Consider the following 27,464-nt stretch of genomic DNA (forward strand, 5'->3'; position numbering starts at 1 on the left):
GCCTCAGAAAGTTCAAATACAGGCTTTAGGCGGCCTGTTCCCCTGACACACGGGTTTCCGCTCTCCAGCCCAGCACAGGCCTCAGATCCCAGCACACAGACCTCCTGAGCTCCACTGTCAGATGGAGTTAATCCTTTCTACCTGGCAGTGTTGGCTGTTTTTTTATGCCTGGCAAAACCCGGCCTGGAACGTGGGGACTAGTCACCCACCCAGCACTTTGACTACTCCCAGTAAGAGCCATCCCAGATCATCTATTACAGCCATGATAAGTACCAAGGTGTCAAACAGCAACTGCTGCTGACCCCTAAAAACCGGCTCCTACTGCACCGAGGCCAGGAACCTTGATGATTCCTTGTACCTTCTTACACTAGGTATTCACTATAAATGAGTAAATTTCACGTTTTAGCCTCCCATTGCACTTGTAGTTGGACAATCATCATGTGGTGCACACAAGAGGTTAACTCTGAATATTTGCTGTTCAGGCAGTAGGTCAGGTTACTTGCATTTATGTTGGGAGAAATTCTGCCTACCCTGTTTCTAATTTTGAGAGAGTGAGTGAGAGGAAGAAGTTGAACGTATTTGGTGTAATAGAACAGTCATCCTCACACTGTGTAGAGTGTGTGTCTGTGTGGGAGGACTACTACGTTGCAGAAGTTAGGACAATGACAAATGTCACTCTGGATCCATAAATTGAACCTTTCACAGACCGAAGAGAAACTTTTTTCTGGACACTGCGACTTATGGGACACAGCAAAAGTTCTCTAAGTTCGTGAATCTGTGCAATGAATAGGCAAAGGTGAGTGATATCTCTTGTGGTTTTATGTTTCCAGCTCTGCAGAATACAATCAAGGATTCTTCTCAGGCATAGGAGTCACAGGTTCTTTGACATATCTCTTCATTCCCACAGTCTATTACCCTGTCAAGGGCAGCGTACCATGAGTTAATGATTTTTCAACTCCATGGCAGCCTAAAACAAAATGCTGAGAAGTTCACACAATGCAAAAATATTTCAAGGAAGAATATGGAAAAGTAAAATATTAGATATGCTCTCAGGTCTCTATTTACAGGCTCTTATACAGACTGTGCAAAGTCACATTTCATCACTGTGATTATCTGTTATAGTTTTTTTTACATTTTTTATTCCTCTTTACTTTTATACATGTTCCATAACCCTGTACCAAATGTATTTTCTCACATAACTCCGTGTCCCTAATTGGTTTACAATGCAGAATCCCCAAAAGAACTGAAGGTGTGCCAGCGATTATTACCCTCATCAGGGATCTAAATAATATAATACATAATCAAATCTCAGGACCACCGAATGAGATCAGGGGTCTGAAACGTCACGCTGGGTGAATAAACTTCACTTCCATTTATCTCATCCCGTGGTGCTGCAATTTTTTATGGACTCACTGTGTCTATCTATCTTACTATCATGTTCAGTAAGTTAACTGTTTTACATCTAAATATACGGTACTGTAGTTACAAAAATAGTATTCAGTTTTTCAATAACACTTTGTTATTACATACTTCATTGGCATACATAAAAAAACAGGGTGCCACAAGCACAGATAAAAATTTGGTAGAATTATCCCCAAAAAAGATAAAAACATGGATCGCACACCCACATGCTATGCATTCATCTATAATGGCTTCTCACCCTAATAAATAGTATACAGCCCCTGATATAAGGTCTGTACATGAGGTATACGTTTTGATCAAAATGCATAAGCCCCCTCACCACGCCAAGGTTGCCTCCTCGAGTGGGACCTACTATAATTTGGTGCGGCACCATGCGGCAAACACCGACGCTGCAGCACTGCACCAGCAGGCAGCAGGACCCAGCAGTCAAACAGCACCCCTGCTGCTAGACAAAGCCACCCTGGCACTGGGTCCCACCAACCCGCCAGCACAGCACAACATCAACAATGGCAACTACGCAGTACTGCACCATGTGAACAGATGTCAAAAGTTCACCTTTCCATATGCTTTCAGGAACGCCAATTGAGGACTGGTGGGAATTTATTAACCCTTATGCAGTCTCCTAATTAAAATCCCCTGGGCTAAATGTGAGGAGTGCTGATATCATGGGAGAAGGAAAGACACTAATGAAATATTCCAAAAAAGAGAGAAAAACATGGATCGATCTATAAATGCTTCTCAGCACAATTAACGTTGCTTCTCAGTGTAATAAATAGTATACAGCCCCCGAAATACATACTGTACATGAGGAATTAGTATATGTGTTAATCAAAATGCATAAGCTCACTCACCACACCAACGTCGAGTGGGATCTACTCTAATTTGGTGCGGCACCACATGGCGACCACTGACGCTGCAGCACTGCACCAGCAGACGGCGGCACCCAGCTGTCAAACAGCAGAAGGGTCCCAGTTTGTAGTTCCTGAGACTTCATGGAAATGTGAGCTACTGCTGCACTTGTGGAGACCACGTCCCTGTGTAGGTTCTCACAACCCACTGAAAGGGACAAGACCATTCTAAAATGGGCTTCAACTTTCCATCTGCATGCTCTGCCTCTATGGTATGTACACACTTGTCCTAATCATATTGTATTAGGATATAATGATGCTTGAAAGTTTGTGAACCCTTCCGAATTGTATACATTTCTGCATAAATTTGACCTAAAACTATATCAGATTTTCACACAAGTCATGAAAGTAGATAAAGATAGCTAAATCAAACAAATGAGTAAAAAATATTACTATTAATATTATTTATTGAGGAATATATATCATATGTCTGTGTGGCAAAAGTTTGTGAACCTTTGCCGTCAGTAGCTGGTGTGACCCCCTTGTGCAGCTATAACTGCAACTAAATCTTTCTGATACTTGCCGATTAGTCCTGCACATCGGCTTGGAAGAATTTTAGGCCATTCCTCTGTACAAAACTGCTTCACCTTGGTTATGTTGGAGGATTTCCTCCCATGTACTGCTTGCTTCAGGTCCTTCCACAAAATTTCTATTGGATAAGATCAGGGCTTGGCCATTCCAAAACTTTAAGGCCCCTTGCAGACGAGTGTGTACGGATTAGGTCTGGATGCGTTGCAAATGCGTTCAGTGAAAAATGCATGATTTCACAGGCAAAGTCATTCAGTTTTGCCTGCGATCGCGTTCAGTTGTTATCGCGCCGGTGAAATGCGTTTTGATGCGTTTTGCAGGCACGTGATAAAAAGCTGAATGCATACAAACAACATCTCTTAGCAACCATCCGTGAAAAACGCATCGCATCTGCACTTGCTTGCGGGTGCGATTTTCAAGCAGCTCCATTCACTTCTATGGGGTCAGCGTTGAGTGAAAATCGCAGAATATAGAACATGCTGTGATTTTCACACAACGCAGAAGTGATGCGTGAAAAACAACACACATGTACACAGCCCCATTGAAATTAATGGGTCCGAATTCTGTGCGGGTGCAATGCGTTCGCATCACGCATTGCACCCGCGTGGAATACTTGCTTGTGTGAAAGGGGCCTAACTTTATTCTTCTTTAACCATTCTTTTTTAGAATGCCTGGTATCCTTAGGGTTGTTGTCTTGAAGCATTGAGCACATTCTCCTGAAGAGATGGCTATAATAGTTTAAACCAAAAAGTTCTATTTTGGTCTAATCCGTCTACAAACTGTTACTCCAGTAGCCTTCTGGCTTGTCCAGGTGATCTTTAGCAAACTGCAGATGGGCAGCAATGTTCTTTTTCTAGAGCAGTGGCTTTCTTCTTGCAATCCTGCCATGCACAGTGATGGCCAGTTTACAGTGTCCGCCCGCGAACACATGCGAGCTGCCATCTTAAATCACAAGTCCGGCGAGGCACAGGTAAGTCCTTACCTGTGCCTGCGCCGCAAGCCGGTCTGAAACAAATGCGGTCACCGGGAGCAGGCACTTCCAAGAACAGCACGATGAAGGCCCCCGGCGGCCGTTCTCAGAACGGCCTGCTCCCGGTGACCGCATTTGTTTCAGACCAGCTCGCGGCGCAGGCACAGGTAAGGGCTTACCTGTGCCTCGCCGGACTTGTAATTTAAGATGGCAGCCCGCATGTGTTCGCTGGCGAACACAGCAAACTGGCCATCACTGGCCATGCACACCATTGTTCAGTATCCTCCTGATGGTGGGCTCATGGACATTAACATAACGTGACAAAGGCCTTTAGTTGCTTAGAGGTTATGTTGGGTTCCTTTGTGACCTTGCAAACTATTTAATGTCTTACACTTGACATGATCTTTTTTGGTTGACCACTGCTGGTAAAGATAATCATGGTATTGAGTTTCCTCCATTTATACGACATCTGTATGACTGTGGATTTGACCAGACTTCTTTTTTCTAGCCAGAAGAACATGAATAACTCTTCCTCTGGGCTCTAGAGAAATATTCTTTGTTCATACCATGATACACGGCCAAAAACATGTGTGAATATCAGATTTTGATAGATGCCTGTTCTTTAATAGAAATGTGTCACCAAAAATCTTATCTGCCAGTTAAATACATTTAGTGACACATATCCTTTTTTTCTAATCTGTTTTTATTTTCTAATTACATACATATTTTTTTATTCTATTTTCTGAACATGATTATGGAGGCCGCCATCTTGCTTGAGCAGTTCTTAACCGCATTTAGGCTACTTTTAACTGTGATATCACCTACTGTGAATGGTGGATCTTGTATAAGCAGAGGTGATATCATTACAGGCAGAATTAGAATGACAGATAAGCAGGTAGCTGCAGTAATGTGATCTCTACAGACCAAGAAGAGGCATCTATTAGTCTTAGTGGCCAGTATGAAAACTGCATGATTTTATGGTTTTTGATTAAAGGGCTATTCCCATATTTTGATTAAAGGGCTATTCCCATATTAGACAATGGGGGCATATCGCTAGGATATGCCCCCATTGTCTGATAGGTGCAGGTCCCACTGCTGGGACCTGCACCTATATCGAGAACTGAGCAGGGAGCGCTGTGGCTGGAGGACCCCAGATTTCCCGGGGTCCGTCCACCACCAAGCGCTAATCCCTGCCTCTCCAATTGAAGTGAATGGGAGTGCTCGGCTATTTTCGGCAGCCCCATAGAAACGAATGGAGGGTGGCTGCGCATGCGCAGTGCGCCTTCCTTTACTTTTGGGGCTCTGTTCTCAATATAGGTGCGGGTCCCAGCGGTAAGACCCGCACCTATAAGACAATGGGGGCATATCCTAGCGATATGCCCCCATTGTCTGAGATGAGAAAACCCCTTTAAATATAGATATTGACATGGAAAATTAACATCATCAAAAATTCTTTAAAAATATATTTCTGATGACACATTTCCTTTAAATAAAACAGGCCGTCCACTCACACCTGATTGTTATCCCATTGACTAAAAACATTTGACTCTAATTTCTCCATATTATCTTATCTCCTTATACCAAAGCATCACATACTTTTTCCACTCACAGACATGTGAAATTGAATCATTTTCCTCAAAACATAAGTGACCAAGTCTAATCTTTTTGACTTATTTCTTTGATTTGGTTATGATGACTTGTTTGAAAATCTGATATTGTTTTAGGTCAAATTTAGGCAAAAATATGGAAAATTCTGAAGAATTCACAAACTTTCAAGCATCAGTTTACTTTCTAGGTATTGCCATGTAGTACAAGATGTAGTGACTGTCAAAGGTTGTCATCACATACATGATATATACTGTACAAACAAGTATGGTTAGCATTGTGGTTCACCAAGCTATTGTCCCTAGTTGCCCTAGAGGCCTAAATAGCAAATATGACATTTTATGTATACAATGGATGTGCCGATATATCATGACATAACTAGGACAAAGAAAGCATAATTAACCATTGGCTGAATACGATTTTCACAGCTTTTTCCTTTGAACCTCTTGAAGCCTCCAATTTAAACTGTCTGTATATGAATGTAAAGATACTAAGAAATAATATTTTATTATCCACCTTATAGTGTACTGAATATAATGTTATACTGCACACTCTGCATAGTAATAAAACATACTACAAAATATCTACTAGTGTTAACAGTATAAAGATCATTTTTATCTGGAGAACATGATGTCACTGCAGAGAATGTTCTACAGAGCAATTCATAGTTTAATCAAGATAAAACACACCTGGATATGAGTTTCATTTCCCACAAGCAAAGTCATTATGATCTCCCTTCAACTGTCTCTATGGCTTTGTGCTTTTAGTCTTGACATACAGGTCATGTGTCCCAAAAATTTGCTATACTGTTGTTTTTTGATTATCTAAGGGCTAATGCACACTACCGTAATCAGCCTGGGAAACACAGCCGCATCTCCAAAGCTGACCGTGGCTCCCCTAAACCCTAATCCTCGTTGCAAAGCCCGAATCACACACAACTTAATACCAAATAACAGCGTAAGGGGCAGGGCTCAAGCACATCTCCCCTGATTTGCACCAAAAGTATCACAGTAATTTATGATACAGTCAGTCTCTATTTGATTGTGATGCTATTGCAGTGTACTCACATCCCCCATGTGTGTACACTGCTATAGCCCTGTGATCATATATGAACTGACTATCATAAAACACTATGATGCAGTCGGTTCATGTCAGGGGAGCAGCAGTTGTGTGCAATTTGGGTTTTGCAACGAGGTTTAATGTCTGGGGTGCCGCGGTCGCCCTGGGAGATGCTGCCGACGCAAGGACTGTGTTTCCTGAGCCGATCACGGTCATGTGCATGAGCCCTAAGGCTGTGATTTGGCATTAAGCTGTGTACAATTCCAGCTTTGCAATGAGGATTATGGTCGCGTTTTCCCTGGGAGATGCGGCCGACGCATGGACCATGATTCCCGGGCCATTCACAGTCATGTGCATGAGCCCTTAGGATGTGATTTGGCATTAAGTTGTGTGTGATTGGTGTTTTGCAATGTGGATTAGATAATAAAAAAAAACTACTGAAAGTTTGTGGGCACCCCATGATCTTTAGTGTCCTCTCTCTGAATGGAGCCACAGTTCCCATGTTGGTTCATGGGGCTGATGGAGTGCTGTTCTCCTCCCTGGGTGTGGGAGTAAAGATGAAGATAACATTCCTCTATTCTCTGTCTAGAGACAGTGCTATCAGGGCTGTTGGGCCACCTGTATAGACTTCTTAGGGTTGGCATTTTCATCTGCATGTTGTGTTGGCACATTTTTGGTCCCACTAATAGAGTTTAAGCATGGACGTTTACTTCATGACACACATCCTTATTTTTTCCCCAAAAAAATTGTGGTGTTCTAACCTAAAGTTGATTTATTATCAATGCAAAATTACTTCAAGCAACTCATTTTCTTGTTGAAGTTTTAATTCACTCCACAATTTATTATGGATTTCATCAGTCAATAGCAACACATCTGTTACTAGACAAACTGTGGCTGTTGTAGAACTACAAGTCCTAGTCAGAATAGATCAACAACAGATGGAAAGCAGCAGGATGCTGAAGTCTTCAGAAGTCAACCAAATAAAATAATGTACTAACATTCACTTAGTCCTTTGCTGAAGTGCCTGTGTCTCACTATGGAAGCTCTGTCCTGCTGTGTGCCGCAAGGTCAACTGTTAAAATGTGCTCTGAGTTTTCTAGTGTCATCTATTTTTTGTAGGCTGCCTAGTACTGATGAAATAGTTAGCCTCGTTCACACAGGACAGTACTGAATGTATTTCCAAGAATGCCAGGATCCTACGAAGCGTACCTCTAAACTGATGACCTATCTGGAGGATGGGTCATCAATACCTAAAAGGTGAGAAAGGCCCTTGAAGAAAAGTAGAGAAATGTAAAAATATAAATAAAGGGAGATTTATTAAAAGTAGAACCGGCTTATATGCCCATATTAACCAATCAGATTATATCTTTCATTACTCACAGCTCCTTTGGAAAATGAAAGGTGGAATCTGGTTGCTTTGGGCAATTAAGCCAGTTCTACTTTACACCAGTTTAATAAATCTTCCCCAGAATCTATTTTTTTTTCTCCACTATCGCGAAATCAAATGTTATACAATGTACATATATTTGGCATCACTATGCATGTGAGAATTAGAGGAATAATTTTAGGGGTAAACATTAGTTTCGACACACTGCCTTAAAGAATGAGAAAAGATAAGGTACATTGGAGAAGATTTACTAATGTGTCTGTGCATAGACTCTGTCTAAAAAGTGATGCAAATTGCTGCTATGTTGGCTCAGTTTGGTGTTTGTACACTTTTTTTTTTAATTGCTTGAAAAGGGATGGGGCCTAAAATGTGACATTCTGCATCAACATTGTGCCACAATTTTTTTCCAGCAAATTTATCATCCAGGCTGAGCCTGGAGTTGAGTCAATTTTGCAACTTTTGAAAAACCTGCTCTAAAATCCTCACCAGACGTTTTCTCCACATCTGTAGGTGGTGCTACTTCTGTTTACTCCAGAATTCTGGCAAATGAGGTTTTGCGCACTGCCCCTTCAGTGCGCAAAACCTCATTTGCCAGAATTCTGGAGTAAACGGCTTAATAAATAACCCTCATAATGTTTATCTAATGATATGGCAATGCAATGCCCCATAGTAGTCCTTCTCATTGCTCACAAACCAAACTTAAAAGGGTTGCCCCACAAATAATATTTATAGTTAAATGGGTTTTTCCATCCAGGACATTTATGGCATATCCACAGAATCTGCTGTAAGTGTTCAGTAGGTGTGGGTCCCTCCTCTGGGCCCCAGCTTTATTTTGAAGTCCTTTTGAAGCGAATGGGGAGAGGTGTGCAGGTGCAATGCAGCCCCATTCCAGAGCAAGAATCTGCACCTATTGAACATTTATAGCATATCTTGTGGATCTTCCATACATTTCCAGGTGGCATAACTCCTTCCAAATGTTTCTCTGGGAATTCATAAAATAAAATAACTGAAAATACTTAAATATTACTTTATTATAAATATTTTCCCAAATACCTTTCATTAGTTATAATGGCTTGTTTTGTTTAGCAAGCAATCATTAGGAGAAAGTATCACCGTCAGCCCCCTCTCTGCTCTGCTTGTCAAGGATTATGATCCTGAATACAGATGATAAGATCTTCAGCTGAATCTCTGTAGGAAACAAATTTATGAGGAGGCATGAAGTACAGAGAGGGTGGGGGTGTAGTAATGAGCAGCAGCACTTGTATGCGGACTCCATTACCAAAGCCCCACATTACCACAATCTGTCCTGTCCATCCCCTCTGTACTTCAGCTGTCTCCTCATGAACTCCATTCCTCCAGAGATTCAGCCGAAGATCTTATCATCTGTATTCAGGATCATAATTCCTGTCAAGAAGGAGAGGAGGCTGAGGCAGCTCTTCACCTCAGTGTTGTAAAGTAACTCGTCCTTCTGTGTGATTAGGACAGGTTTTGTGTGTGCTAGCAGGATGGTGGCCATTTTATTTCTCCTAAGGATTGCCCCCTGGACAAAATGAGCCATTATAACTAATGAAAGCTATTTGGGAAAATATATTCCCAGAGAACCCCTTAAAGTCCATACAATTATTATAAACATTTTAGCATTTACATTTATAAAAAAAAAACATGTATTGTAAAACACGTATATGCCCATATGTTCCAGAAATAATCATGGTATAGTGCCACCTGCTGCTTTTATTGAACAGCAATTCTGTACCCATCTCAGTGTGCCAAGATGGATACACTTGCTCAGTCTTGCCTCTCTCTCTCTTCTTCACCGATATATGGAGGGACCCTAGTATGGGTGTAACGGATCTCCTGGCACCCCCCAACCGGGTACCTCCGTCGAATGATGCTCCTAGTGCTTCCAGAGGACTCCAAGCACTCCACTTGACAACATAAGCACTGCAGACCCCACGAACCTCCGAAGCTTGCTTGAGGTCTCACCGTCTCCTACCCACCCTGAACCTATGACAAGGCTCCAGGCTCCAGTGGGTGAACCTCTCCTAAATCCAGAGAGCAGGAAAAGCTCTTACAAGAGCTAATAGTATAGCCAGGGGAGTATAGCAAATCTTCAGCGTATAGAAATCCCCAGTGTCGAGCAGTTACCCAAACACCAGCCTCAGCATGATGAAGGGTAAAACAGGAACTCTTTATTGAAACACAGCATTGACTTATATACACATGCCATACTGAGGACATGACATAGCAGCCAATCCTGTACAGTTTAAACACAAAACTAACTCTATTCAACAAACACACTGGCATTGAGCTCTGCCTGTGATACAATTACCAGACATAATGGGCTAACTTAATCACTCACAGGCAGAAAACACACATTTTTCCCAAAACACAGAAAACACCTCAAAACCACACATATCCCCATAATGTATACATCCATGGATAGCTCTGATCTGGGTGAACAACATATCCAAAAATCACCCAGATCCGAGCAGGGGTTCCCGAATTCTATGGTCACATTTGGCCGTCCGCAAGCATGGCTTTCCTGCCCAAAACAGTTCCACAGATTTAAGCTGTGCGGCCGGTCTGTTTTCTTCAAAGTCAGTATGGGCCATAATCCTGAGGCAAGAGGCTGGTAGCCAGACTTCTCCACCACCCAGTGGCGAGGTTGGTTTCATCACAATGGGCTACTGCTAAACTGCAACATCTTCTCTGCTAGTCAGGGGATGCTGAGAAAGTACAAGTACAGTAACAATGTCTCACTCTCTTTTCACTTTGGTCTTTGAGGATTGGAGATTAGATGTGGGGATGTATCAGGAGAGTAGGTCAGAAACGAAAGGCAAAAACTTTGACAGCCACAGTGCCTTGCAATTGTGTCAGCTAAGGTGCGCCTGTAATAATGCCAGACACAGTACTATGCAATAGTGTCAAGTACAGTACACCTTAATATCAACCAAAATGACCTGGGATAGTGTCAACTACAGTAGCATACAATCATGTCAGCTATAGCACACATGTAATAATCCCAACTACAGTGTCCTGTGATTGTGTCATCTGCATTGCTTACTTTACAACATTTCTCGACAATCAAGTGCTGCTCCACTACAGGCTAATCCCATAGAAAAGTGGGTCTGCTTCCTTTTCTGCTAATATACATTAAAAGGTTAAAATTAAATTTTTTACATTTCCTGTATGAAATCGAAGAAAGATATGCAAATGAGCTCCTAACAAGCTCTGCCTCTAATGCTACCAGATGTAAGGCAGCTATTCTATAAGTCAATGTTTGACCCTTTATACAGGCCTTGAAACATGACTCTGATATTAAATAAGCCAGCACCTCATCTGCAGACAGCTGTTTCAGGTGATTGCCCCTCATCAGTGCAGAGCAGAGAGTACTGACTTAACTGGGTGAGAGGCCTAAGTCAAGATTTGGGGGGTACTATCTTTCCTTGGGAGAGCGCCTTAATCGGCGTGAGGAGACTTATTGGCCATACATGTTCCTCTGGAATTCTGAGAAGAAAGGGATGCAAATGAGCTCCTAACAAGCTCTGCCTCTGATGCCACCAGATGTAATATGTGACCTGCATAAGGAGTTCCACAAGCCCCATAAGGTGGAGTTGAGACTAAGACAGTGTAGTAAGCAAAAACAGGAAACAGGCCTGGGAAAGAACCAGCTAGAGGAGCTAAAGATGTGAAGAGAAAGCCCTAAACTAGCTTAAGGTGAGAAAAAGAGAAAAGTGTGCATGCAAAGTTGAGACTGTGGAGATAACTTTTTTGAGAAACATATTGACTTTGCAGTTAACTTGTCCAGGAGATGAAAGACTTGGGTAGCCTGTACATACTTTAGATGCAGATGGAGGATCTGCTAAGGACTACATCCCGCAGAGAAAAGCTGTAGTGCCACATTGTGAGTAAAGAATCAAAGGAAAATTGGCCTGTTAACTACCTTTGCAGCGATGAGAACTGTAAGAACTGTGCAATTGCAAAGCTGTGTAACATCTGCCGGTCCATGCAAAGACTGAATTGTGACAACTGCCATGAACACTGTATTCAAAATGTATTTGCCAGAGAAAGCACAGTTCTACTGCTAAACTGTCCTCATCATTGCCTCACACTTTAGGGAACCCTGCCTTGCACCTCAAAACTTATCTTCACCAAGGGCACCCTCTCTAACACCAGGCAGGAACCCCAAACTAGGGCATGCCCCGAAGTGAAGAGAAAGTGTGCCCTTTGCATCACTGCACAGCCCAGGGGAGTGTCAGTAAAGACTGCCATCGTAACTGCTACCTTTATTATTGCAACAACCACTCCTATCCTCTCTGCTCTCCCCTGCGGGCCACTGCATAGGCAGGAAAAAGGGCAACAGGCTTAGTAAATGTGGAGTATTACAGTGTGCTGTTATTGATAGCGCCATCTTAGGGAAGTGTATCATTCACTTGAAAGGGAGAAGCTTCAGTACCATGACAAGCTGCTGTGTCTCTATAAACAACCAAAGAGGTGCAGCACTTGCAGGACCACTATGGCTAATTCTTTGTACTGAATAATGGGTGTAAGGTAGGGAGCTACACCCACCTTACAGAAGTAGCACCACCCCCTAATACTAACAAATAGAGCTGCCACTCCTTAGCTGCAACCCATTTCAGAGTGCAACCCTTAAGGGATTGAGACAGGCCCATAGAATTTCTATTTAGCCCATCTCCTGCAGCGAGGAGAGAGAACACATTACAGGGTATGTGAACACTTCTTTCTCTGTCTTCTAGCTATTAGTGGGGGCCTCAGCTCTCAGACTCCTTCCATATGTTGACATATCAAAAGTTTCTTCAAAATTCATTGATCATTTAGGCAGAAACCAAGTTATTGATAGCAATGTTATATATGAGAGCTACTGCGCAAAAGAGAACCCATATACTACAAGTACAGCAGAGTGCAGATGAATAACACCTTTTCATGTGAGTGAGCCTCCTCAGTCTCTGGACTCCAAAGTGGAATTCGATCCGAATTTCAGGAGAAATCTGATTCACACCGAAGCCGAATTTCCTCACTCTTCGCGGTAACAAATCAAATTTTTTCCTAAAATGCCACGTGTGAAGACATGAAGCAAGGAACTCTGGGAAGGCGGGATAACCCATAATGCCATGCATGCAGCCAACCAGCAGCCAGCCAGCCCTGTGCCGTAACAGCCCTTTAAATAGCCTCAGCCATCTTGGATTCTGCCATTTTCCTGTGTACGTAGTGCAGGGAGATACATCAGCAGGCGCTAGGGACAGTGCTAGGAAAGACTTCATTGGGCTAAAAAAACGATTTACAAGTGTAGGGAAAGATTATTCAAGCTGCAAGGAAAGGATAGGGAGGAATCATTCCACAGCATTTATGTTGAACAGGGTTCAGTAGGTGAGGTTACAACCTGGGTAATAGGAACAATCCTATTACACCTTGCTGCACTGACTGCGGATCCAAATTGCCATTATACAGCTCTGTGATTCCAGCAAAGCATTCTTGTTATTGGGGTGCAAGTGTTGTTTGATACAGCCATTAACAGGGTTTATTACAAGGAAATATTTATTTGTCTTATTGGCCCTTGTGCGGTGCAGTTATATGTTCTAAAGCATTTTTTGGCTTCTGTTAGTGGGAAAAAAGGGCTTATTAGCCATTGTGTGGTGAAAATTACAGCCCATTTTGGCGTGTATTAGTGGCAAAAGTAAAATTTATTTGCCGTTCAGCGGTGCAGTTATATGTTCCAAAGTCTTCTGTGGCACGTATAAGTGGAAAAAAATAAGGGCCTATTTGCCTTCAGCAGTGCAGTTATATATGCTAAAGCCCTTTTTTGCGTGTATTAGTGGCACAAAAAAAGTATTTGCAGTTGTGTGGTAAAGTGAGAAAATTACAGCCCTTTTTGTCATGTAATAGTGGCAAAATAAAAATATATTTGCCGTTAAGCGGTGCAGTTATATGTTCTAATTCTAAAGCCCTTTTTGGCGTTTATTAGTGGCAAAAGTAAAATATATTTGCTGTTAAACGGTGCAGTTATATGTTCTAAAGCCCTTTTTGTCGTGTAATAGTGGCAAAATAAAAAATATATTTTTATAGTCATATACTGAATGAGAGCCGTGTGTAAGTGGGGAAAGAACACACAGCGGTCATATGCTGAATGAGCGCTGTGTGTAAGTGGAGGCAGAACACACAGCGCTTGCAGGGAGGGTATCCAGTCACTGGTGATGAGCGCTGTGTCTGAGCAGGGAGAATTCAAAGTGCTTGTGAGGAGGTGTCAGATCGCTGGTACCTGATGTGGAAAAGTGTTGTATTGGGGTTTAAGATGGTGTGATGATGAACTGGGGGTATGTATAGGTGTATGAAAGGATTGGTGGCATTATATGGATGGTAGCAAGCACTTGGAATTCTTCCCGTTCAGAAGTATCGAAAAATGGTGGACCACAATTACTCCACACCCCTATATTGTATCTACGCCATCGTCCATCCTCTTGCAGGTCTGACCGGGGGGGCCATCTGTGCTCACATACCACTGCCATGGCTGCTGGGGAGGGGTGGGGTAGCAGGAGCAGTACCAGCTCTATCAGCAGCAGCCTGAGTCTAGAGTAGCTAATGAGCAGCTTTCTTCACCCGCATAGTAAAGAAACTACTCACCAGCAGCTAGACATAGAGCAGCTGGTGGTGGCATACTTGGAGTGTACCCTGCCAGCCGTCATAGAAGATCCGGTGGACTACTGGGCAGCCAAACTGCATTTGTGGCCGCAACTGGCTGAGTTTGCCCTGGAAAAACTGTCCTGCCCGGCCAGTAGTGTCGCATCAGAGCGGGCGTTTAGTGCGGCGGGGGGCCATAGTTACCCCAAGAAGACCTCGCCTTGATGAGACTGACCTTGATGAATCAGGCATGGATCAGCCAGGATTTCCACCCACCAATGCCTGATGCATCAGACTAGATCATCCATGGTGTGACACCAACACTTTGACAAAAGAGACCGGTTTCTTCTGGCTACCTGCCTCAGCTACTATTCTGATGCTGCCACCCGCCTGATGCCACACATCTGATGCCTAGTGCTCCTTCTTTCACCCACCATCTTCAGCTGGTACAGTTATTGCCACCCACCTCCCCACTCTGTCACCTTGCCTCCTGATGCTGCTGCCACCTCTACACTATGTCACCTTGCCACTCTGTGGTCTGCTCATGCTGCTGCCACCTCCACACTATGTCACCTTGCCACTCTGTGGCCTCCTGATGCTGCTGCAACCTCCGCACTGTCACCTTTGCACTCTCTGGCCTCCTGGTACTGCTGCCACCTCCACACTATGTCACCTTGCCACTCTGTGGTCTCCTCGTGCTGCTGCCACCTCCACACTATGTCACCTTGCCACTCTGTGGTCTTCTGATGCTGCAGCCACCTCCAGACTCTGTCATTGGGCCACTCTGTGGTCTCCTCATGCTGCTTCCACCTCACCACTATGTCATAGGACCACTCTGTGGACTTCTCATGCTGTTCCCACCCTCCCCACTTCATGACTGGCCCACTATTTTGGCTTTCAACCTGGCTGACATCATCATTTATTTGACCCTTCTGATATGTCAGAAGGAAGTAAAAATGAGACGCACAACGGACCCTGTCTGTGTAGCAGCTGTAAGGCCTGTATGGTCCCATCAGAATTAGCTTGTGATTTGGTAGCCAAAAGCAGGAGTGGGTACAAAACACAGAAGACATGCAAATATTCCATTCACGTGTCATCTCTGTTTTGGATCCACTACTGTTTTTTTGCCGTTAGTAATACTGATGGATTACTGACCAAATGCTGACTAAGTGAAGGCAGATGCTCCACAGACAGGAACCGTTTTTTGGGGGTTATTGTTCTGACGGATCAGAGGAAGGGCAAAATAATCTGTGACGTCAACAAAAACTTACTGCTGACACCATCTCCACTCTGTCAGAGGGGCTCTACTTGTATAAGTGTTTAATAGAACAGGTTGTGTAGACTTCTATGTGGAATCAGCTGACGATGGTGTAAAAGGAGTGCGCTTCTTCTTGATGCTAACATAGACCTATAAGGCCAAGTTCATACTTGCGTTATTTGGTCAGTTTTGGCCCCGTGACTGCCCTAATAAGTGAAGTGTGCAGTCATTCAAAGTGCGACGCCTGTCATCTGCATGTCATACGGACTAATAGTATCATTTCACTACCACAGCAGACTCCTTATGTGTGTTACTGCAAGGCACAGTGTTCTACACCCCTATAAAGGCTCTCTGCAGCCAGGAAATAGCCGTTTTTTTCAAGTGATTTGGTGCGAATAAATTCGGATCAAACCCAATTTGTCCGAAAAATTCGGCGAACAGGCCTAATCGAATTTTTTAAAAATTCGCTCATCTCTAGTTACATTCACCATGCTTTTTGAATATAACATATTTGTTGATTTGACCTTCAAGGTGTTGGACTTGGCCGCCAAACGTGTATGTATGCAGCATACAACAATTCAGTATTGTGCTGTATTGCAACAGTATTGTTAATTAGCAGCTGAAAAATTAATCTGGTTGAGCTGGAAGGGGATGTGCCAAAAACGTATGATAATTGTTATGCAAATATGTGTACACGTAAATCTCAGCGCACACGTTGCTATAAAATGAGTGTAGCAAACCATGAAGCAGGCAAGCACAGCTGGCAGGAGAATCTATTACTGGCAACAGTTCAGGGCATGATTAAGGTAAGAAGTTACTTCTGGGATCGAAAGCACATTGCTATATACCTGCTGCTGTCATACAAATGTAATAACATATGTTTCCTGATCAATATGTGACACAAAAGTAACGTACAGTTTAGCAAAACGCCTGAATTTATTAATAAAAATATTCAGTTATTAGGTCCATAATAAGCAGAGTTGGATATTGTAAATAATCATTTAGATTCATCACAGCCGGTTAATGTCTTGTCAGAGGCAGGAGTATATCTAGTGCAACAAGGGAAAATGATTTGTACATTCACTCTTAATGGAGCAACAACGCTAAAGCTACATTTTATAAAGGTGTCTAAGGCTGAAATCACATAGAAAGTTTTGTATTGTTTTTTGTGTTATTTTTGATGGAGCTTTTAACCATGTTTTTTGGGTCAAAAAAGCTGCTGCCAGATGTTAAAATCTGAAGCAAATTATTCAAAAGTGTTATGGGCTTTTTGTTTTCTTTTTAACATATAAACTTAGAAGATTGACGGCAGAAAAAGACTACCTGTTCCATCTAGTCTGCCCTTATAGTATACTTTTTAGGGCTCATGCGAGACATACGGTCCTTCAGCGGGCAATATGTCCCAGAGCGGCATACATTGTGCACACTGGAGCACACAGCATCATAGGTTATTATGATGCTATGCGCATCGGGCCGCCCGTTCCATTGTATCTATCCATTTTGTAGGTCACTCTCTAGAACTGGACACTGTATTCCAGATGTGGTCTCACTAGCACCACATACAGCAGGATCCGGAGCTCTTTCATCCTACTGGTTAGAACACTACCGTAATTATATAGCCAAGCATCGTACTTGCTTTCCCTGCTGCCTGTCCACACTGTGCACTCATTTGCAGCACATTCTGATTATGATAGATTTTTTTTATAGCATTTATCCCATTGGACTTCAAAGAGCCAAAGTAAAAAAAGCTTGTAAAAACACTATAAAAACAATTAAAATTAAAAGTACTTTGTACAAGCATAAAAGTATTTCGTACAAGCGTACACACACTGAAAAGAAATGTTGCATGAAATAAACCTAGGTGTATATGTACACTGCAGTATAAATTATTCAGCGTAGAACGTTGTGCAGATTTCACTGCATTTCTGCAAGAAATCCGCATCAAAAACTACATGTGGTACTTGCAGATTTTGATGTGGATTTGCTCCAGAACGGGTGAAATCTGCACTGAAAAGCCATACTATTGACATGCTGTGGATTTAGAAAATTCATGCCAGAGGTCAATTTCTGTGTGGAAAATTCCCACACTGTGTACATGAGATTTTGAAAACCTCATTTATGTGGAAAATACACACGTAATATGTATCATGTGCATTTGGTCTACACAAGTACACTAGGAGTTATTTAATATGACCCCTTATGCCAGAAATGTATGTAAAAAAAGACACAAACTGGCATAAAACTCTGGTCTTTGATAAATGACCCCCATTGTCTGGAATGGAATTTCCACTGTGGAGCAACAAATCTGCAGCACAATCCATATGTGCGCTTATTTCATTGCTGCGTTTGCTGCAGAATTTACTTTATACATTGCAAATCTTGAAATCTGCAGAGAAAATCCACAACATAAATTGATATGCTATGGATTTAAAATGTACTGTACACTGCAGGTTCATCTAAGGCATATTGCCTCTTGGTCTACTTTAGTTTCATATAATAGGTGGACTGAGGTGGAGCGCCTTTGGTCTGCCCCAATCTATCCAGGCTCCATGATATGGGGTCCGCCAGCTCACATTTCATCCAGTGAGAGGATGTCTTCACCCACAGTACGGCCTTGGCTTACTGCCGGGCTTTTCCGTTTTGTAGATTTATTTGACCTCTCGACGGGTATATTACTCCCTTTTGGAAAATGAATAGACAAATATCCAATTCTCTGAAATGCTGCTTTTCCTTAGGCCTCTTTCACACGGGCGAGATTTCCGCGCGGGTGCAATGCGTGAGGTGAACGCATTGCACCCGCACTGAATCCAGACCCATTCATTTCTATGGGGCTGTTCACATGAACGGTGATTTTCACGCATCACTTGTGCATTGCGTGAAAATCGCAGCATGTTCTATTTTGTGCGTTTTTCACACAATGCAAGCCCCATAGAAGTGAATGGGGCTGTGTGAAAATCGCAAGCATCCATAATAGTAGCATAGTAGCATAGTATAATACGGCTGGAGGGTTTAAAAAAATAAAATAAAAAATGCAACTCACTTTAATCAACTTGTTTGCGCAGCCCGGCTTCTCTTCTGCCTTCATCTGTGAGGAAAAGGACCTGTGGTGACGTCTCTGCGCTCATCACATGGTCCATCACATGATCATCACCATGGTGCTGGATCATGTGATGGACCATGTGATGAGCGCAGTGACATCACCACAGGTCCTTTACCCAGATCCTGAAGAAAGAAGACAGAAGAGAAGCCGGGCTGCGCGAACAAGTGGAAAATTATTATTATTTTTTATTAACCCCTCCAGCCCTATTGTACTATGCATTCTGTATCAAGAATGCTGTTATTTTCCATTATAACCATGTTATAAGGGAAAATAATACAATCTACAGAACACCTAACCCAAACCCAAACTTCTGTGAAGAAGTTCAAGTTTGGGTATCAAGCATGCCAATTTTTCTCACGCGCGTGCAAAACGCATTACAATGTTTCACACTCACGTGGAAAAATCGCGCATGTTCCCGCAACGCACCCGCATCTTTTCCCGCAACGCCCCCGTGTGAAACCAGCCCTATAGTCAAATAGTTCACTACTATTGCTCCTCATTAGGGTCTATGGATATGCCCTCCCTTACCTCATTTGAGTGGGTGTGTTTGGGAGGACCTTCGTCAAAGGGTCTCATTTCCTATATTTATAAGATGCTGAACTTGCATGCCGATCCTTCTGATTATAAACATCCTAACATGTTATGATGGGAAAGGAGGTTGGGCAAGGAAATATCGCCAGAGGTGTGGAAGGGAATATGGTCTAGGTCGCTCAAGAGCTCAATATGCACTATTTATAAGGAAAAGCAAATAATGATTTTAACGACCTGGTATCATACATCGGAATTGATAATGGGACTGGGAGGTGATTCCAGATATTTGCTGGAGATGTTCATCCTTGGGTTGCTCATTCTATCACAGATACTGGACGTACCCAATGACCTCATTTGGCAAGAGGTGGCTTTAATGATACAATTGGTATTTGGGAACTTTCGACCTTGATCCCTTGACGTACATTCTGAATGTGCCACCTAGAGGCTTTGGGGGGTTTGTGCCAGGCTACTCCTCCATCTGCTGATGTCGGCAAAATGCTTAATTGCCTTATTTTTGAAGCGGCAGACCCCTTCTTCACAATCGGATTTATATGCTGGGATCCAGGACTTATACTCTATGGAATACCTCACGGCTTTGATCCATCATTCTGTTGATAAGTTCTCAAAATTGTGGACTCCCTGGGACAACATGGCACACTCTATCCAGTGTAATATCCAGGCTCGGCTCAGTGTCTATTGGGATACAGTAAATTTGTACTTCATCTACAATAACTGTTACCTTTTTCCTTTAAAAAAAAATAATTTGATTTTATACTGATGGGAGATATCAAGCCTTTCTCTTTCCTCTGATATTTGAAACTATTAGATATTTTGGATTTTGATGTTGATCCCATACGTTTTTTTTCTATTTGTATTATTCTAGACAAAAGTCAATTAAAATAAAACTGAAAAAAATAAAATTACACTGCAGGTCAGTTCCGCTGTGGGATCTGCACAGATGTTTTAGACAGTTTGTGGATCAGGTTTGGTACAGTCTCATTCACTTTGTAACTACTGCAAATGATGCAGATTTTCCATCCACGATTCTGCAGCATATCTGTGCTGTGTGGCTATAGCCTAAGGGTATATTTGCACGCAACAGATTTGTTACATCAACTGCCCCATTTAACTGAAAGTACGGTAGATATCCACATGCTTCCTGCAAAAAAAATAAAAATAAACTCTATTCAGATGTATGGAATAGAATTCAGTGGCACAAGTTTGAGTATACCCTTAGGTTACAGCCTCATGGTCAGCTTTCCTGATGCAGTTTTGGTAGCGAAAATCTGGAGTGAATTTAAAAAGAGAACTTGTATCTGTCCTTTATATTTTCTTAACTTTTATGATCCACTCTCAGTTTTTTGCTTCCAAAACGTCAGGAAATCTGTCTGTGTGGCCATACCGTAATAGTTGCAGATGTTTGCAGAAAAATTATTCTAAATATCTGCATCTTCCCACATCTGCTAAGAAGTTTGTAAGGACTCAATCACGTGTGTTTTTTCTCAACTTCAAAGAAAGAGCAATGCACCCATTGCTTGGACAGGCAACTAAATTTTTTATATGGATGTAGTACATTGTTTCAAGCCTGATGCTTGCAATAATCATCCCCTTCTTGAAATCCAGCGCCCCTCTGGCCTCAGTAGTAGTGGAGGAAATGCAATCCAGTTGGCACAGTTACATATGGCAGATTATTATTGTGCACAGGCTGCGTATTGTGTAATTTCCCATAACTATTCTATCCTGGATTCTAAATATGTGTTTATATATGAGGATCTGGTTTTAATTTTCTGCTGCCATTGCACGTTCTAGTCAGATGAATTCCCTGTGTTTGTGCTTAGTGTTACATTCTCACTGCAGACTTGGCGGTTGTTTCCAGGGATAAATGTTGGTAAATTTGCCGGGCTGGATTCACATCCCCGACACGGCCCTGACACTCCCTGCTCTGTCCCATCACACCCACAGTGTGAAACTGGCCGTGTGACTAAATATTGTCACACGGTCAGTTAAAAAATTAACTTGTGACTATTTTTTCAACTAAAATAATCACAAGCCCCTTAATAAATGACCCCCAGTGTTTTATAGGGCATTGGTCAGACAATTCACAAGCTATAGAGAAATATTACAAATACATTGATCAACACAGATCTTTGCAATTAGAGGAAGCCTTATATGCATTAATCCCGTCAGGATCCAGTTAAGTTTGGCCTTGAGGACCATAGGAATTTAAAGGGACGCTTCCATGAAAAAGGAATATTTTAAAAAACTCCATATTCATAGTTTTTTATTTTCTTTTTCATTCTGGCACTACTACATGGAAAATGAAATGCAAAATATTGTCCTTCTGTAGGAGGACATCCTACATAGATAGGTCATTTATTGTCAGTTTACTGCTGCTGTAAGGAGATGTTATCTGAATAGTAATCCTCACGGTAATAGTAGGTGTAGAATTTAGAATAACACTATGACAGCTCTTTTGTTCTCTTTATAGGCCTAGATAAGGATGCCCACAGAAGACCATTGCATTGAGCATAATTTGTGACACTCTAATTGAATAACTGGGGACTTTCGCAGGTTGCAGTCATGGCCTGACTGAAAAAGTTATGCATGCCTGTTTGCTGTGGTAAAAGTAAAAACAAAGGAGGATGATAAGGATCCCATTGCAGCAAAACATCCCAAATGAACTAAAGCTAAGATAATAGCATAGCATTTTCTTGGTTTGAAACCCATAAGCTGGTCCTTTGGATGTTTGCATTATCTGTGTAAATGTGTACATTTAGATAGCTAGTGTGTACACATAGATAGCTGTCAGTCACTGATAGTTGTACATGGGGGAGGTGTTATCAGTGATTGGTATATGTGTATACATAGCTGTCAGTCACTGATAGTTGTACATGGGGGAGGTGTTATCAGTGATTGGTATATGTGTATACATAGCTGTCAGTCACTGATAGTTGTACACGGGGGAGGTGTTATCAGTGATTGATAGCATTATCTGTGTAAGTGTATATACATAGATAGATGTCAGTCACTGATAATTGTACATGGAGGCGGTGTTATCAGTGATTGATAGTATTCTCTGTGTAACTGTGTACACATAGCTGTCTGTCACTGATAGCTGTACAAGGGGGAGGTGTAATTAGTGATTGATAGCATTCTCTGTGTAAATGTGTACACTGATAGATTAGCTCTTGGAGATGTCATTAGTCTAGGGGTTCACATACTTTTCCCACTTGCACTGTGAATGTTTACATGGTGTGTTCAATAAAAACATGGTAACAATTAATAATTTGTGTGTTATTAGTGTCAGCAGACTGTGATTGTCTATTGCTGTGACTTAGATGAAGATCAGATCACATTTTATGACCAATTTGTGCAGAAATCCATATCATTCCAAAGGGTTCACATACTTTTTCTTGCAACTGTATATGTGATGGTATTGTTTTTTCACTTCCTACTTTGGGAAGGTGCTATACACACCCACAAATACACTATTTAAGGCACATTTTGTATTGGGATTTCACTGCTTGAGAAAGACCAGAGGTGGTCGAAATGTTGCTGTTTTTATGCTGCCGGTCTAAATAAAGTAACAAGATTTTTCTATTCAACTGGTGAGTGCTGCGGATTTCTATATATGTGTACATGGGAGAGGTGTTATCAGTGATTGATAGTATTCTCTGTGTAAGCGGGTATACATAGATAGCTGTCAGTCACTCATAGTTGTACACGGGGGAGGTGTTATCAGTGATTGATAGCATTCTCTGTGTAAGTGTGTAACAGCGGCTATCCGCCAATATTCCCCTACTTACCGCCGCTTTTCCAGGCTCCGCGTTCAGAGGTGATCTGTCGCCACTGTTCCCTATTCACCACTGCAGTCTTGGGCTCTGTCCTTGCAGGCATTGTCTGTCCTGGAATCCACTCCGTGGTTTCCTTCCAGCCCTGAGCACAGCTTGCCTTCAGCTTGTTCCCTATAGCACTTCCTTTAGGGCTGGGATATGGGTTAGCTCATGTGACCTTGCTGACCAATCCTAGCCCTCCTGCACCTATATAAGTGGTCCACCCCACTTCCCAGATGCCTAAACATCAAGGTCCTTGTGTCATGCAAAGGTTGCTGTTATCTCTGCTTGTGTTCCAGTTTACCTGACCAGCACTTGTGTTTTTGGACTCCGCTACCTGTTTGATCCCCGCCTGCTTGCCTTGACTCTCCTGTTGCCAACCCAGATTGCCTGACCTGTACTTGTGCTGCCTGCCCTGACCTATTGCTTGTTTTACTTTGTCTCTGTCTCATCCTTCAGTCTGGCACTGTTACTCCTGGTTACGACTTGGGCTGCTGACTATGTCTATACCTCTGGTAACTTGCTCAGGTACCTCCTGGTCCATCTGGACCAGCTGCCTCGTGTGCCAATCCTTCTCAAGGGGTAACAACCTGGTGTTCCCCTCGGGAAAGTCTTTCCCCACCATCAGGGGTACTGTGAAGAACTAGGGGTTCACTTAGACAACGCCCTCAGAGGAGGTAGGACACGTGGAACAGTGGGTTCACACCTGCTGGTTCGTGATAGTGTGTAAACATAGGTAGCTGTCAGTCACTGATAGCTGTAGACGGGGGAGGTGTTATCAGTGATTGATAACATTCTCTGTGTAAGTGTGTACACATAGATAGCTGTCAGTCACTGATAGATGTACACGGGGAAGGTGTTATCAGTAAATGATAACATTCTCTGTGTAAGTGTGTACACATAGATAGCTGTCAGTCACTGATAGCTGTACATGGGGGAGGTGTTATCAGTGATTGATAACATTCTCTGTGTAAGTGTGTATACATAGATAGCTGTCACTCACTGATAGATGTACACAGGGGAGGTGTTATCAGTGATTGATAGCATTCTCTATGTAAGTTTGTATATATAGATAGTTGTCAGTCACTGATAGCTGTACACAGGGGAGGTGTTATTGGTGATTGATAGCATTCTCTGTGTAAGTGTGTATACATAGATAGTTGTCAGTCACTGATAGCTGTACCTGGAGAAGTGTTATCAGTGATTGATAGCATTCTCTGTGTAAGTGTGCAAACATCAATGATAAATATTATTTTGTACATATATATATATATATATTTAAAACCATCGAAAATATGTTTAATGAATTAATTTGGGCTGGAGGAAGAGTGAGAAATAAGTTATCCTATTTAACTCCTCCATATGATAGAGGCAGATTGGAGGTTTCTAATGTTAAGATATATATTTTTAGCATCTATTATTGTACGGCATGAAATCCGAACAGTTTGATTTTCAGTGTTTTTCAGTGGAAAAGAGTGAGGAACCTATGCTAAATATACACTCACCTAAAGAATTATTAGGAACACCTGTTCTATTTCTCATTAATGCGATTATCTAGTCAACCAATCACATGGCAGTTGCTTCAATGCATGTAGGATTGTGGTCCTGGTCAAGACAATCTCCTGAACTCCAAACTGAATGTCAGAATGGGAAAGAAAGGTGATTTAAGCAATTTTGAACGTGGCATGGTTGTTGGTGCAAGACGGGCCGGTCTGAGTATTTCACAATCTGCTCAGTTACTGGGATTTTCACGCACAACCATTTCTAGGGTTTACAAAGAATGGTGTGAAAAGGGAAAAACATCCAGTATGCGGCAGTCCTGTGGGCGAAAATGCCTTGTTGATGCTGGAGGTCAGAGGAGAATGGGCCGACTGATTCAAGCTGATAGAAGAGCAACGTTGACTGAAATAACCACTCGTTACAACCGAGGTATGCAGCAAAGCATTTGTGAAGCCACAACACGCACAGCCTTGAGGCGGAGGGGCTACAACAGCAGAAGACCCCACCGGGTACCACTCATCTCCACTACAAATATTGTTGCCTGGTCTGATGAGTCTCGATTTCTGTTGCTACATTCAAATGGTAAAGTCTGAATTTGGCGTAAACAGAATGAGAACATGTATCCATCATGCCTTGTTGCCACTGTGCAGGCTGGTGGTGGTGGTGTAATGGTGTGGGGGATGTTTTCTGGCCACACTTTAGGCCCCTTAGTGCCAATTGGCCATCGTTTAAATGCCACAGGCTACCTGAGCATTGTTTCTGACCATGTCCATCCCTTCATGACCACCATGTACCCATCCTCTGATGGCTACTTCCAGCAGGATAATGCACCATGTCACAAAGCTTGAATCATTTCAAATTGGTTTCTTGAACATGACAATGAGTTCACTGTACTAAAATGGCCCCCACAGTCACCAGATCTCAACCCAATAGAGCATCTTTGGGATGTGGTGGAAAGGGAGCTTCGTGCCCTGGGTGTGCATCCCTCAAATCTCCATCAACTGCAAGATGCTATCCTATCAATATGGGCCAACATTTCTAAAGAATGCTATCAGCACCTTGTTGAATCAATGCCATGTAGAATTAAGGCAGTTCTGAAGGCAAAAGGGGGTCCAACACCGTATTAGTATGGTGTTCCTAATAGTTCTTTAGGTGAGTGTATATGCATTGCTAGAGTCAGATGGAGTCTCAAATGGATAGGAATTGGATGGGCTCTATACCTATTGTGAGAATGGTCAAGGCATGGGAAAAATTTAGGGAGATCATGGGAGTAGCGGGCTCATTATGTGTCACCCCTTTATGGTTTAATGGTAAATTGGGACACATAATTGATGTAGATCTAGCTAAATACTGGATTATGAGAGGGATGTTGTATATTTCGCAATTTTTTACAAGATGATAATCTAAAACCTAAGGAAATATTATTGGGTCAGACCAGTAATAAATTAGGAGAGGTATTCAGATGCTCACAGTTACAGGCACTAAATAAGGACATTAAAAATGTAATATATTTGACAGTTGAGAATCACAAGTTGATAAACCTTATTTTTGGGTGGAAAGGTAAACATAAATGAATATCACGATTATATATTAGATTAAGTGAATTATTGAATAAAAGTTTAGAGCATATTAGCAAGATTCATTGGGAAAATGATTTAGGCTGAATGACCATAAGGCAATGATATATACTCTGTAAAAACTCAAAGTTTACTCGAAATCCATCATATAGAGAAACGCAATTCACGGTGCTCCCTCAATTATATCTTACACCTAGATGGTTGCATAAGTTAAATACTAATACACCTAGGGTCTGTCCCAGATGTGGAATATTAGAAGCAGATATTATCCATATGTGGTGGAGCTGCTTAAAAAACTTGCCATTCTGGGATAATTTAACTGACATTATAGGAGATATATATGAATGTAAATTAGAAAAATATATTATGTTATGCATATTAGGAGATATACCACAAAAGCACAATTGATTTATAAATGTTTTTTCTATGCCCACTTGCTTATGGCAAGAAGATGGATGCGCCCTGAGATCCCAAATTTTCAGGAATAGAGGATATCTATTATGACTATGAATAGATTTATGGAGAAGTGATGGTATAATAGGCAAAATAAAATGCAGTTAAGTAAGGTATTATGGAAGGCCTGGGAATTTTTTTTTTATCTATATATGTATAAAAAGGTTTTGGTGCAAAAAAGTGAGAAGGGGAATAAAATGAAAAAGGATTATTTATTTTGTCTGAAGAGGAAAAGATGATAGTAAAAAGAGAAAGGAGGGAGAGGTTTATTTATATTTTTTATTTTTAAATCCCTGAACTGTTCAGAGAGAAGGGGTTAGGGGGTATAGGTAGGGGTGAAGGCGTAGGGGGTCATTCCTTGAGGTTAGGAAGAGGATAATTAAAATAAAGAAAAATATAAATTTATTGCTGAACTGTATTTTTATTGTATATGTCTTATCTCTAATAAATATTAAAGGAAAAGAGTATCTTTTTTTAATTATCTCTTTATTGAAGAATAGATACATGTTACAGTTGCATTTGTGAAGCATAATGACATCAGAAATCTAGGATACATCGTAGACATGCCACTACTCATTTTCTGTTTAAAAAATGTTCAAAACAAAAACAAAAGAAAACATCCCCCCCTCCCCTCCCCCCAAGTGTGGAGAAGTTATCAGGATAACGCCTCATTTCCGCACCATTCCAATGGGTCATA

The 27,464-nt window shown here is 41.9% G+C and overlaps 1 protein-coding gene across 2 annotated transcripts in view; it reads left to right on the plus strand.

Annotated features, from left to right (window-relative positions):
- Nucleotides 1–570: 570 nt before the first annotated feature.
- Nucleotides 571–27,464, plus strand: part of LOC122927568 (aminopeptidase N-like) — a 107,137-nt gene continuing 80,243 nt past the window's right edge. The window contains exon 1 of one of the 2 annotated variants that reach the window (XM_044279512.1): nt 571–796. The gene's annotated coding sequence lies outside the window, so the exon portion shown is untranslated. Of the gene's footprint in view, nt 797–16,506; nt 16,580–27,464 lie in introns of those variants that run through there. The other variant, XM_044279513.1, reaches the window with a different exon arrangement.

The sequence above is a fragment of the Bufo gargarizans genome, chromosome 2 (assembly GCF_014858855.1).
Source record: "Bufo gargarizans isolate SCDJY-AF-19 chromosome 2, ASM1485885v1, whole genome shotgun sequence".
In the NCBI taxonomy this organism is placed as follows: Eukaryota; Metazoa; Chordata; class Amphibia; order Anura; family Bufonidae; genus Bufo; species Bufo gargarizans.